At 49.6% G+C, this 13,443-nt stretch overlaps 1 protein-coding gene across 3 annotated transcripts in view; it reads right to left on the bottom strand.

Annotated features, from left to right (window-relative positions):
* The window catches only part of CTCF (CCCTC-binding factor), a 54,564-nt gene extending 53,190 nt beyond the window's left edge, over nt 1-1,374 (bottom strand). For 2 of the 3 annotated variants that reach the window (XM_059150695.1, XM_059150694.1), the window contains exon 1: nt 1,154-1,374. The gene's annotated coding sequence lies outside the window, so the exon portion shown is untranslated. The remainder of the gene's footprint in view (nt 1-1,153) is intronic. The other variant, XM_059150696.1, reaches the window with a different exon arrangement.
* Nucleotides 1,375-13,443: the final 12,069 nt, after the last annotated feature.

Raw genomic sequence — 13,443 nt, forward strand, 5'->3', positions numbered from 1 at the left:
CCCGAGGCAGAACTGCCTTCGCCTAGCCCTAAAGCATCAGGTACTAAATACTGTACTAATTTAGCGTCAGGACATTTTAAAGCGGGAAGGAAACGAAAGGGTCGCCTGATCCAATTTAGCCACCCCATAATCCCGAATTCAGTAATCTGTCACGTCACTTGAGATCAGAATGAAATTAAGTTTTGATCCCTTTGAGATCTCTTAGCGCACAAAGTCAGGCTATCACTACAAGTGGAGTCCGATCCTGGCTGTAGAAAAACTACTTGGTGAGGAACTCGAGTCTCTTCCGCCCACCGTGGGGGACCGCACCGGTCAGGTCCAGCGAAGAGCCCGGCCGCGAGTTTGGGGGCGCAGCCGGGCCGGCGCGGGCGGCGAGCGCGCGTCCCCCCGCCCGCTCAGGCAGCGTCGAGGCGCGAGCAGCTCAGCCAGCCTTGCAGAGGGAGCTCTCGGCAGCTCTGGGGTCCCTCTGCTCGCAGCCGCAGCAGCGCCGCCTGCGCCACTCGGCGGAGACGGAGACCAGCGGCGGCGGCGCGCGGACTGGGAGCGACCGCGGAGCAGCCAAGCGGCAGGGGTACGCTCGCAGAGCGGTCGGGTAGGTTCCGGGGACCGGGCAGGCTGGAGGAGGGGCAGCCGGAGAGGAGTCGGCCAGGGCCCGACACCCATACTACACGGAAACCGGGCTGCGCGCGCGGCGGCAGTGGGTCGGGACCCTAGAGCAAGGCGGGCGCGGGAGCCGGGACGCAGAGATCGCCTTTCGGCTGCGGCCACCCGCCGCGGGAGGGGCGGAGGGCAGAGGGCGGGCCGCGGCCGGGCAATCAGTCGGGCCAAGAGCCGACCTCGAGGGCAGAGACAAAGGAAGGAAAATGGAGTCGCCGGCGCGCGGGCCTCTGCTGTTGCCGCCGCCACCGCCGCCGAAGGCCTAGCGCGCCGCCAGGAGGGAGGCCTAGCGGGCGGCTGTGGGGGTGGGGGGTCGGCCGGGCCGCGGCGGCGACGGGCAATGGCGGCGGCCGCGCCGCAGCAGGGACGGTAGAGGGAGACAAACACCCCCCGGCGGCGGCGCTGGCGCCGGGCTGCAGCCAGCGCCGACCGGAGCGGCCCCATCGTGACACCTAGAGGCGGCCCGCGAAACCTCCTCCACCCCGGGCCCCCTTACCTCCGCGCCACACCCCCTGCAGCGCCCGCTCCGCCGCCGCTCCACCGCTCCGGCCACCCGGCGTCCCCGGCCAGCTCCGCGCACCCGCACCGGCTACCGCCACCGCCGCTGCCGCCAAAGAAGCAGCTCCGCGCACGGTTTAATCGCTCCACAGGCTCGGACACAAAATGGCGGCGGCGCGGTGCAGTGCGCCTGCGTCGGCGCTGCCGGGGCCGCGGGTGCTGATAAGGGAAGGGACGGGTGGGGGGGCCGGCCGGGCGACGAGTGGAGGGCGGGGGAGGAAAGGTGAGGGGAGGGGTTGGCGCAGGGCAGCATGGGAGGCGGCCCCGGGCGCCAACTTTCAAAAGCGGGCGCGATGGCGTCACGGGACGCGCCGCGAGTCGCGTCACGCCGCACGCGCCCTCCCGCGCCCTCGCCCGCTCGCGCGTGGGCTCTGCGGGCGCCGCGACGTCCGGGCTCCCGCTGGGTGGGGTTTCCTGGGCGGAGGCCGCCGCCTCTGGGCGTTACAGGATCCCAGGCTTGTTTGACCTGGTTCTACAGCCGCAGTCTCCGGCCCCGAATCCGTAAAGGGGGGTTGGGGGTGGCAGGGAGGGTGTTTGGAGGAAGCGCGCGCGGGGGCTAGGCGTTGTGGCTGAGGCGGTTCTCGGGCCGGGCCCCGCCCAAGTCTCCGCCCTAGCTGGGCCGGACCCTCCCTCCCAGCTCCCCACCGCAGCCCGCCACCGCGTTAAGGCCGGTTGTTCCCCACACTCTCCCAACTCCTCAGAACTGTACAGCGCCTGCGGCGCGAGGATGAGAAGGGCTGTCCTTGCCCAGCGGCTTTTAAGGGAGCTCTCCGCCTCCTAAAACCGGGTGCAATAGGAGAGGGCATGGGCTTTCCCTTGGTGTCACCAGTCCACTTAAGCCAAGAAAGGCCAACAGAAGACCAGATTTGATGCTTATACACGACCACACCGGCCTTTTGTCAAAGTGACTTTCTTATTTGGCGTGATATAATGCTATATTTTAAAACCTACGCTTCTTATCTCGGCTTGATGAGCGAAGTTCTCTGTGGGCGGTGCCATTCAGCCCCTTAAAGTGCAGTCGTCCCTCCCCTCCCCAGGATGCACCTGCGGATTCTACCCAACCCGAGACGAAGTTCACCCATCGCAGCCTGGAAGATTTTCTGGTGACCCAGGGAGGAGCGCCTTTGGTACTTAAAGGAATCTGACTGAAGACTGTATTCTGAACTCCCATACCTTAGATATCACGGATAACAATCGGAGCCAGCATCAACGGGACAGTTTCTGCTCCATTCAGCTGATTGTTCCCATTATGAGGATGTCAGCCCAATATTGACAGATATTCTGGGAGTTTTGTTGAAAAAGGGAATCAGAAATCTAGATTTTTGTAATATAAAATCTTCAGATATTTAGGTGGTAGCAACTTAATCGGTGTTTTTAAATTGCATGAACGGATTAAACTATATATATATATATGTGTGTGGGCTTTCACTTGGAGAAAAGAGTGAAGAGAAATTCCAAGGCCAGATCCTAGACATTTCCGCATTTGGAAATAGGATAATGGAGAAGAAAACAAAGGGGGCAGCCAGGAAGACAGAAATTCACAAGCGTGTTGAATTTGGAATCCAAGGGCAGAGAACGTTTAGGTGGGGGGGAGTGGTCAGCCGTGTCTAGTGCTGCTGAGAGGTCAACTTGGGCCAGAGACAGGGCTATTGGATTGGTCACCTTGGAATTCAATGGAGACTATCATTGGCGAATTTGGCTTGATTCGTGGTGTAAATCAAGAGATTTTGACCTCATTAGGATGGGTTGAGAATGAATGGAAAAGTAAGGAAATAGAGCATATGTAGGCAACATGAGAAGTTTTGCTGTGAAGGGAGCAAACTTTAGGGATAACTGTGGAAAGTTAACTTTAGGGATAATTTTAGGGATAACTGTGGAAAGAAGTTTTGCTGTGAAGGGAGCAAAACTTTAGGGATAACTGTGGAAAGATCCGGGGTCAAGGGAGGAGATGTTTTAAAACATGGCAGGATTCTGGAGCATGTTTATGTGCCATTGGGTGTGATACAGGAGAGAGAAGGCTTGCTTGACCTATATAGGAGTGAAATCCATGACAGGATATAAGGAAACTGGGAGGACTGACCTTAGATAGGAACAGGATGCTTCCACTCTGATAATTAAGGTAATAAAGGTGAAGATCAGTGCAAATGCTGGTGAGGGTGGGAGGAGCAAGCTTACAACTTTCCTAGTAGGACTGCCTACATTGGGTATGTAGGACTGGCAATATTGGGTATCCATTTGAAGTTTGTAATCATGAATTTAAAGTTAAACCAGTTCGGCAATATGTGTTTTTTTTCCAGCAATATTTAGCTGCTTGGGTACAGACATGCAGAAAAGAGATAATTTGGTTTCTTAACACCAGGGCCCAAGTTTTCTGATTCCTGATCTCAGGTACTTGCCTTATTAATCACTTAATATTCTAGAAACGTGTGACTATTTGGAAAATTTACCTGTGATCCCTTTTTCTAGAAACCAAATTATCCCATTTGTCTCTTATGTATACCAGAGGGCTCAAAAGTAAAGAAAAGGCAAACTTAGGGGAAATTACTCTGGAATATTTGCATCTTGCAATTTCTTTAGTGCTCCACCCCAGAGACCTCCTGGTGTACCTAGGAACTGTGTACTAGGAACAAGGCTGACTTGCGCTTAAATTCGTAGCTTCTTTTTCTTTCTGACATCTTTAATAATCTGATTAATAAACTTACTATAAGACTACTTCAGACCATCTTCCTTATCTTTAAGAGTAAGCTATACGAATGTTTTCTAAAGCTTTAATATAGGCAAATATAAGTCAGTGTACTTAGATGGAAAAAACTTAAACTATATTTACAATGATATTTACAGCTGCCATGGCCTGAATATTTGTGTCCCTCTCAAAATTCATATTTGAAATCCTAATGCTCAATGTGATATTAGTAGGTGGGGCCTTTAGGAGGTACCTAAGTGATGAGGGTGGAACCCTCACAAATTGGATAAGTGCCTTATAAAAGAGGCTGCATGGAGATCCCTGGTCCCTTCCACCATGTTAAGGACACAGCCAGAAGGCAACGGCTATGAACCAAGAAGAGGGCCTTCATCAGAATGCAGCCATGTTGGTACCTTGATCTTGGACTACCCAGCCTCCAGAACTGTGAGCAATAAATCTGTTTATAAGTCACCCAGTCAGCAGTTATTTTGTTATAACAGCCTAAGACAACTATATTTATAGTAATTATATCAAGGGCACCTGGTTGGCTCAGTCAGTAGCACATGCAACTCTCTATCTCAGGGTTCTAAGCTAGAGCCCCACATTGGGTGTAGAGATTACTTGAAAATAAAATCTTTAGGGGCACCTGGGTGGCTCAGTGGGTTAAGCTGATGCCTTCGGCTCAGGTCATGATCTCAGGGTCCTGGGATCGAGTCTCTGCTCAGCAGGGAGCCTGCTTCCCTCTCTCTCTCTCTGCCTTCCTCTCCATCTACTTGTGATCTCTCTGTCAAATAAATAAATAAAATCTTAAAAAAAAAAAAAAAGAAAGAAAGAAAGAAAAGAAAATCTTTAGGGGCACCTGGGTGGCTCAGTCTGTTGAGCGTCTGACTCAGTTTCTGCTTAGGTGGTGATTTCATGGGTCGTGAGATCAAGCCTGCATGGGGCTCTCTGCTCAGCACTCAGTGGAAAGTCTGGTTGAAGATTCTCTGCTCCCCATGTATGCTTACTCACTTCCTCTCTAATAAATAAATCTTTAAAAAGAAAAAAAGAACTCTCAATTGTATGACCTCTGAGGCATCAGTTAGAAACCAAGAGTGGGGTCCAAGTGGCCTTGGAGCCTGCTTTCTGAAGAAAAAGATCCTAGGTACTATTCTGACCCAGGGCTGAGGAAATGCTGAAGGATCACTAGAAAGGGACAAGAGGAAGTGTTTTCTCCTTGTGGGAAAGAGGGATATGTCCTACTTCATGGAATTGACTCTAAGACCAAGAAATGGAGAAGCAAGACAAAAGGATAGGATGTTTCAGCCTGGACAGAAACAAGCTGAGCATGAAAAGCAATATGACGAGAGCCTATGAAACCACTGGGATGATAAAAATAAGGACAGAGTTGTTCCCTGCAGTGCTACTCCAGACTACCTCACCAATGAGAACTGTGGTGATTTAAAACCACTCTGTGATTTAAGGAAGATTCTTGATGTGAATTCTAAGGTTTGTAGGCCGCAGGAGTTCAGGGCATTATCAGCTGGGGCTGTAGGCTTACTACATGGCATTAGTGACGTCACCACGTTCCAGGATGTGGTGCTCAGCCTCACAGGCAAGACAAGAAATGCAGACTGTATCCTAAGAGTGTATTTCTTCCTTAGGGACTTGTCAGGTTCACAGGAGCTTGGTGGATAAAGCAGAGTGCTGCTTTACCAACTGGCAAGTGGGCAGTGTCCTGGAGCTGGCACAAGGCATGTTCTTTCCCTACAAAAGAGCCTCCTGGGAAGCCACATTACTAGAAAGCTTGGTGAGCAGTCAGTTAGATTAAGAAATGTAAATTATAGGGGCGCCTGGGTGGCTCAGTGGGTTAAAGCCTCTGCCTTCGGCCCAGGTCGTGATCCCAGGGTCCTGGGATCAAACCCCACATCAGGCTCTCTGCTCCGCAGGGAGCCTGCTTCCTCCTCTCTCTCTGCCTGCCTCTCTGCCTACTTGTAATTTCTCTCTCTCTGTCAAATAAATAAAATATTTAAAAAAAAAAAAAGAAAAAAAAGAAATGTAAATTATGTAACATAAATGTTTACTCTCACTGTCTCTGGATGCTAGAGTCAGACTGTCCAGGATTTGAGTCTTAATCTTGGCTCTTTACTGGTTGTGTGATCTTGGGTGAATTGTAACAACTGTAGATTTCTTCACTGTAAGATAGGATGATAATTGTACTTCGCACAGGATTAAACAAGAAAACACAAGTACAGTTCTTGGCATAATTCTAGACACCAGTAATCTTACAAAAAATGTAACTTACTGATTTTGTAATCTTACAAAAAGGTAATTATTATTTTATTTTTATGCTTCTTGTTACCTACCGTCACTCCCAAATCATCCTTCTGGTGGACACAGTCTTTCTAGTGTCATTAACAGAATCAGTTACTGACTAGGCTTTCCTTGGCTTGAGAGCCATTCTTTCTTTCTTTCTTTTCTTTTTTTTTTTTAAGATTCTATTTATTTATTTATTTATTTATTTATTTATTTAACACAGAGAGAGAGAACACAAGTAGGCAGAAAGGCAGGCAGAGAGAGAGAGGGTGAAGCAGGCTCCCCTCTGAGCAGAGAGCCTGATATGGGGCTCAATCCCAGGACCCTGAGATCATGACCCCAGCTGAAGGCAGAGGCTTAACCCACTGAGCCACCCAGGTACCCCAAGAGCCATTCTTTCTTGGAAAGGTGTATTTTGCGCTGTAATTCTCAGGAAACAATTCTATTTACAAGATCTTTCTTGGTTTCCCCATTGACCCATGTGAAGTCCGCAATTATTATGATCATTTATGTGTGTGTGTTTAAACTTTTTTTAAGCAAGAAAATCAACAGTGGAGGAGAGGTATTGATTTTCTAAGTAAAAATGGGCAGGAATCTTCTTGCTCACTTGGGGTGAGACCTAAAGTTATACCTGAATACCCCTGTTGTGTCTGTATCTATTATATGAGATATAATTCAAATTTAGCAAACATTTATTGAGTACCTGCTGTTCTAGGCCCTGGAGATATAAAAGGACCCAAAATGTGTTTCCTGTCCTTGAACTCAAAGTTTAACTGCTCAGACTGGTTAAAAACAAAACAAAAAACACGCAACCACACCAAAACAAAATAAAACAAAAAACAATTATTGCAATAATGGTTATAACAAGAAGAAATGAATTCTTAGATAAAGGAGAGTCAATCATTCTCTAGGAGTATCTCATTTCAGCTGGGTGGTAGAGGGTCAGAAGGCACTAACAAACAAGGCAAAGGCATGTAAGGTGGAAAGCCATCATCAGGAGTGTAAAAGGGCTCAAGAAGGTTGGGGGACAGCAAGTCATTCTACGCCATTGGACTAGGGTGCAAAGTAGTCACACTAAACTTTTTTTTTTTTTTTTAATACTAAACCTTATAAGATGTTTGAAAAGTTTTAGTGTCAAGGGCAACCCTTTGTCCTAACATTTTAAAGACCTGCCACTTCATATCTCCTACCGAGACCACAAGGATTTTTTTCTTTACTGGTATCTACTTTCTTCAGACCCCTATAAAAAGCCATGTTTATTTTTTACCTCTTAGTTCAAATTACTGCTTTCTAGAATCTAAAGGACTTTACCTAGACCTACATCCCACACTGGGGGATGTGCTCTTTTGTTTTCTGTGCTCTTACCTGCATTTTTCAGGCATGCATTGATCACTTTTTTTTTTTTTAAGATTTTATTTATTTATTTGACAGAGAGAGATCACAAGTAGCTATAGAGGCAGGCAGAAAGAGAGAGAGGAGAAAGCAGGCTCCCTGCTGAGCAGAGAGCCCGATGCGGGGACTCGATCCCAGGACCCTGAGATCATGACCTGAGCCAAAGGCAGCGGCTTAACCCACTGAGCCACCCAGGCCCCCCTTGATCACCTTTTAATAATCCATCTCATCTGTAGATTTTTTTAAAAGATTTATTTATATGAGAGAGAGCGAGCGTGCACGAGTACAAGCAGGGGGATGGGGCAGAGGCAGAGGGAGAAGCAGACTCCCTGCTGAGCAAGGAGCTCAATGCAGATGAGTCCCAGGACACAGGGATCATGACCAGAGCCAAAGGCAGATGCTCAACTGAGTCACCCAGGCATCCATCATCTGTATGTCTTTCATTTTGCAAAATATCTTCATATCTGCCCTTTCAATTGATGTTCACAGCTCTGTTTGAAGAGCCAGACACAGTTTTGTCCTAAACTCAGGAAATGATGTGACTTGCTCAGCCATCCAGTAACTTGTTGGAAAAACCAGAATGAGTGCTTAGATCTTCCAGCCCCAAACCCTGTCTTCCAGCTCTTTCAGTGGCTGCTCAGAGGTCCTCACAGTCAGATAACATTTCCAGTCTTATAGGGATCCTCTAGAGATGATGCTTTAGCTCAGAGTGTGCCTTGGAAGGATAAGAGGTAGGGGAAAGGAAGTCAGGCAGGCTCCATGCCTCTCTGCTCCTCCCATGCTCTCCCACATTCCCAAATGTTAAGGGATTTGTTTAGAGGAGGACATGGTTTCTGCCCCTAAAAAGTTGGACACTACTGCCTTAACTCAAAAGAAGGGCTTTAATGGTGGAAATTTCAGGCATTTGGAAGGCAAATAGCAGAAGTGTTTAGACTGATGAATTTTTAATCTAAAGTATGTTCTGAGGGGCGCCTGGGTGGCTCAGTGGGTTAAGCCGCTGCCTTTGGCTCAGGTCATGATCTCAGGGTCCTGGGATCGAGTCCTGCATCGGGCTCTCTGCTCAGCGGGGAGCCTGCTTCTCTCTCTCTCTCTCTCTGCCTGCCTCTCCGTCTACTTGTGATCTCTCTCTGTCAAATAAATAAATAAATAAAATCTTTAAAGCTTTTTTATTTTTTTTTTAAGATTTTTACTTATTTATTGAGAGAGAGGTAGTGAGAGAGAGCATGAGCGAGGGGAAATCAGAGGGAGAAGCAGACTCCCCATGGAGCTGGGAGCCCGATGTGGGACTTGATCCCAGGACTCCGGGATCATGACCTGAGCCGAAGGCAGTCGTCCAACCAACTGAGCCACCCAGGCGTCCCTAAATAAAATCTTTAAAAAAAAAATAAAGTATGTTCTGAGTAACTGCTTGAGATACAGATCAATGCCCATGCTGGGTAATACTGGAGAAAGATGCCGTCCCTAGCCCTCAAGTGCTTTATATTTTGTTTTAGCCTATAGAGGCCAGAATAAACTTCATGAGCATTAGTAGCTGGAAGTCAAGGATTAGAGGCAAGTATAAGGTCTGACTGCAGCTGTAGGGGGAACAGATGGATCACTGAACATCACAGTAGTCACGTAAGACTTAACAGTAAAGCAAGGATGATTCTCAAGCTTCTGTCTTCAGCCCACACCCTTCTCTTCTTGCCCCAGATCTATATTTTCAGCTTCTTTCTGGTTACTTCCTCCTAGAAAACTCCCAAGTCACCTTACCTGCCTTGTTACTCGCCTGCCAACCCGCTTCCGTTATAAGGGCTCTCTCTTTTTAGTGAGAGATATCACCATCCAGCCATCACCAGACCAGAAACTTGGGCTTCACTTTCTCACCTCCCACATCCCATCACCACCAAACTGTTTTTCCATTCTGTTTTGGAACATCTCTTCACTAGCCTCTCCATCCCCGCTGCCTCTATCCGGCCCAGGCTGCTATCACTTCTCCTAACTATGCCTTCAGATGCCTCACTGCTTCCTGCCTCCTCTCTCCACACAACTGCTAGAATGACCTTTCCAAAGACTAAATGTGATCACAAAATTCTCCTGCTTCAAGCCCACATATGGGTCTCCAGTTCCCTGGGGGTAAATTCCAAGCCCTATAGCCCTATAGCCACAAGGCCCTGTGACAAGCCCCTGCTCACCTCTTCAGCCTCATTTTTTAAGATTTTAAGTCACCTCCACACCCAACACGGGGCTCGAACTCACAACCCTGAGATCAAGAGTTGCACGCTCCACTGACTGAGCCAGCCAGGTGCCCCTCTTCAGCCTCATTTCTAACGGCTCCCTCTGGCCCCTCATGGAGGTTTTGTTTTGTTTTGTTCCTTTTTATAGATTTTACTTATTTGTGTGTGAGAGAGAACACAGTCAGGGATAGTGGCAAGCAGAGGGAGAAGCAGGCTCCTCACTGATCAAGGAGCCCAATGTGGGACTCGATCCCAGGACCCTGGAATCATGACCTGGGCTGAAGGCAGAGGCTGAACCACCTAGCACCTCTGCGTTAAATGTGGTACTTTCATACTTGAAATGTTTTGGGTGGTGCCTGTTACTTAGGTAGAATAGTCAACAAATGCTTACGCTAATATACATACATAGTGGGGGATAGAAAAAATAAGCACTTGCAATGGGGTGTGATTAGTACTAGACCAGGGGACGTGCAGGGTGCTCTGATGGGAGTGTAGGGGAGGAGCGAGCTCCCGAAGAAGTCTGTGATGTCTAGGTTGAAGCCTATTCAGGCGAACAGGCACTGACAAGGCAAGATGAGGTCGGAAGTGTGTACCACGAGGGGCAAGCAAGCCCTGCAGGAAGTTCAGTAAGGCTCCAGGGTGGACCAAGGAATTAGGAGGTGTTGGGTGGCTCAGTGGGTTAAAGCCTCTGCCTTCAGCTCAGGTCCTGATCTCAGGGTCCTGGGATCAAGCCCCGCATCAGGCTCTCTGCTCAGCGGGGAGCCTGCTTCCCTCTCACTCTCTGCCTGCCTCTCTGCCTACCTGTGATCTCTGTCTGTCTGTCAAATAAATAAATAACTCTTTAAAAGAAAGAAAGAAAGAAAGAAAGAAAGAAAGAAAGAAAGAAAGAAAGAGAAATTAGGAGGCGTAAGTGAGGCTGGCTTTGTGCCCAGCTGGAGGCACCTGGACTTTTCCCTAGGAGATATGAAAGCCTATGTGGGGGGTTTTAGAAATCAGTTTGGTGAACCACGGAGAATAGATGGAAGAAGGGTAAGACCAGAGGCAGGAAACCTGTGAGGGGACAGTTTTCATGTCTCAGTGAGAGGTCACCATGTCCCAGATCTGAGTGGTGCCCATGGCAATACAAGGGAGTGGACAGAATTTAGAAATATCTAGGGCATTTACTTGAGACAATCGTGGTGGCAGGGAGGAGAGGACAGAGGAAAGAGGATGAGGACACTGTGCGGCTGGGTAGTTGGTGACCTCAAGAGACCTGGAGCAGAAACAGGTTTTGAGACACTGAGTGTGATTCTGGGCACGCTGAGCTGGAAACATCTTGGCTGCATTCCAAAGGAGGTGTCCAGTCAGCAGTTGGATACGGGAGTGAGGAGAGAGCCCTGTGAATCACCGGCGTACAGCCTTAGCCTACAGATGCATACAGATGGGGGCCGGAGAAAGAGATGAGGTGGTTCAGAGAATGTGTTTCAAGGGAGAACTGGAAAGGGCTCAGAATGGAACCCTGCGGAGTGACGTTTGTATGAGGATGCTTGAGCCGGTGGCAGAGAAGGCTGTAAGAACATTCAGAGGATGTAGCTAAAACGTGCATGCTAGCCATAGCACTTCAGCTACTTACTCAGTGGCTCTAAGTTAGCATTTTTTTTTTTTAAAAGATTGTATTTATTTATTTGAGAGAGAGAGAGAGAGAGAGAGAGAGGGAAAGGGAGCATGAGCAGGGGGAGGGGCAGAGGGAGAAGAAGACTCCTTGCTGAGCAGGGAGCCCCAGGCTCCATCCCAGGACCCCAGGAGCACGACTTGAGCCGAAGGCAGAGGCTTAACCGGCGGAGCCACCCAGGTGCTCCTAAAGTCAGCATTTACTGGGAGTCCATTTGCCCTGGGAATATTCACAGACAAGCGAGAACTTGACCATGGACATCAAACTCAAATGTGGCTATGGCTACATTGCAACCTTCTGAAAACAGGCCCCTCTCTTGCAGGCCAATGACAGTCTTATTTTCTCAATGATAGACTGTTTTTCCATAGCTGTTTACATAGGCCCTGGCGTCCTTACCAACCTCATTCTTCCGTATTACCCAGCCCAGAAGATGTGGATCTGGCAGCCAAGCCATAGGATACTCCAGAGCCGCCCTGGGGGTAGGGTTGGGGGAGGGGGAGAGAGCATGTCATATGCCTAGGGTTCAGCAAATTGTACCCACGCACCTTGCACAGAAACACACAAGGAAGGCACCCCCACTCTGCGGGGGAGACAAAGAAGCAGTCCTCTTCTCCCGTGCCAACCCATCTGCTTCTTTGCCTTCACAAACGTGCCTTTTTTTTCTTCTGTTTTTGGTTCTCTACAACTTTGAAAACATGAGGAAGAAGAGTAGGAGACAGGAGAAAAGGTAAGATTAGACAAGGAAAGGGTAGGAGAAACGAGAGCCCCCAGTGTCCACCAATACAATAAACTGCGTCCCGGACTACCTCGGCCTGGTCCCTTCGTTGCAAAGCACACTTACATTTTGTCTGGAGAGAGCCCCAGTGATGATGGCGAAGGCGTGGTTGTGGCCTTGATTGTCAGGGCACTCCTCAGAGTATCACACTTCCTCTGCCCCCTCACAGAGGCTGGCACAGGCCTCACAGGACTGCTGGGCATAGGCTTTCTCTGCCCTAGCACCTTTGACTCTTGATGGTGTCACCAGCGCCCACTCTATCACCTGGGGCAGCAGGAACGCGTGCCTCCTTGAACCTATGTGACAGCAGGGTAGGAGGTGGGGGGAGCATCCTGTGGGAAGCGCTCGTGAGGCTGTGTGTGTTTTGGGGAGGAGAGGGTACCAGAGGGGAGATGGGCTCTCCCTACCCTCCACTATCTCATAGAAATGAGTCTAGAGGTAGGAGACCATTCAGCCTGAGCTCAAGGTATTGGCGAGAAGGGCTCTTCTGGGGTTGATCTGCGTAATCCTAAACTAGGTAGGCTTGACGTGGCAAAGGACTGAGGCTCTTGTTGCCTTGGCCTTGACTGTACTTCATCTGTCCCTGGCTACTCACGGTGTCCTCATTCTGGCTCCTGACCCTCACACCCACTCTCAGCCAGAGCTGAGTACGAGGCTCCGGTCTTAGCACTCTCCTTGTAGAGGACAGAGAGGGGCCCTATCCCTTCTCAGCACTGGAAAGCAGGCCACTCGGAGTTTTGGTGGCAGCCCCATTTAACCCCAGGCTGGGATATTTTTCCATCCTCTACTTCTTGCCCAGGCCCTGTCCTCTCGTGTGGATTGAGCTGTGAGCTTGTGATGGCCCAGTCACCCCTGTCTGCACTTTCCCAGGACCTGGTCAGCCAGCGTTCACTTCCTCTTTCCCCACTGCACAGGCTAGGCACGCTCTGAATCCAAGTGGACAGTCCTTCCCTACCAGTGGGCCTCTTGTGGGGCCCGATGCCCAAGGGGCTTCTTGGGGTGGTTCTGGGACTGCAACCTTCCTGCAGGGGCCCCTGGGGGCAGCCCCAAGCTGTAGCCAACTTTGGGTGCTGGTTTGGTTCCCATCACTTGTTTTCTCCATCCCCTCCACCCTAGCCAACCACCCAAAAAAACCGAGCTACTCACCATCCCCCATCCCCTCCACGCCACCCTTCACAGTTACCGAGAGCACAGGGCTGTGCCGATGTGTCGAGGT

The sequence above is a fragment of the Mustela lutreola genome, chromosome 16 (assembly GCF_030435805.1).
Source record: "Mustela lutreola isolate mMusLut2 chromosome 16, mMusLut2.pri, whole genome shotgun sequence".
In the NCBI taxonomy this organism is placed as follows: domain Eukaryota; kingdom Metazoa; phylum Chordata; class Mammalia; order Carnivora; family Mustelidae; genus Mustela; species Mustela lutreola.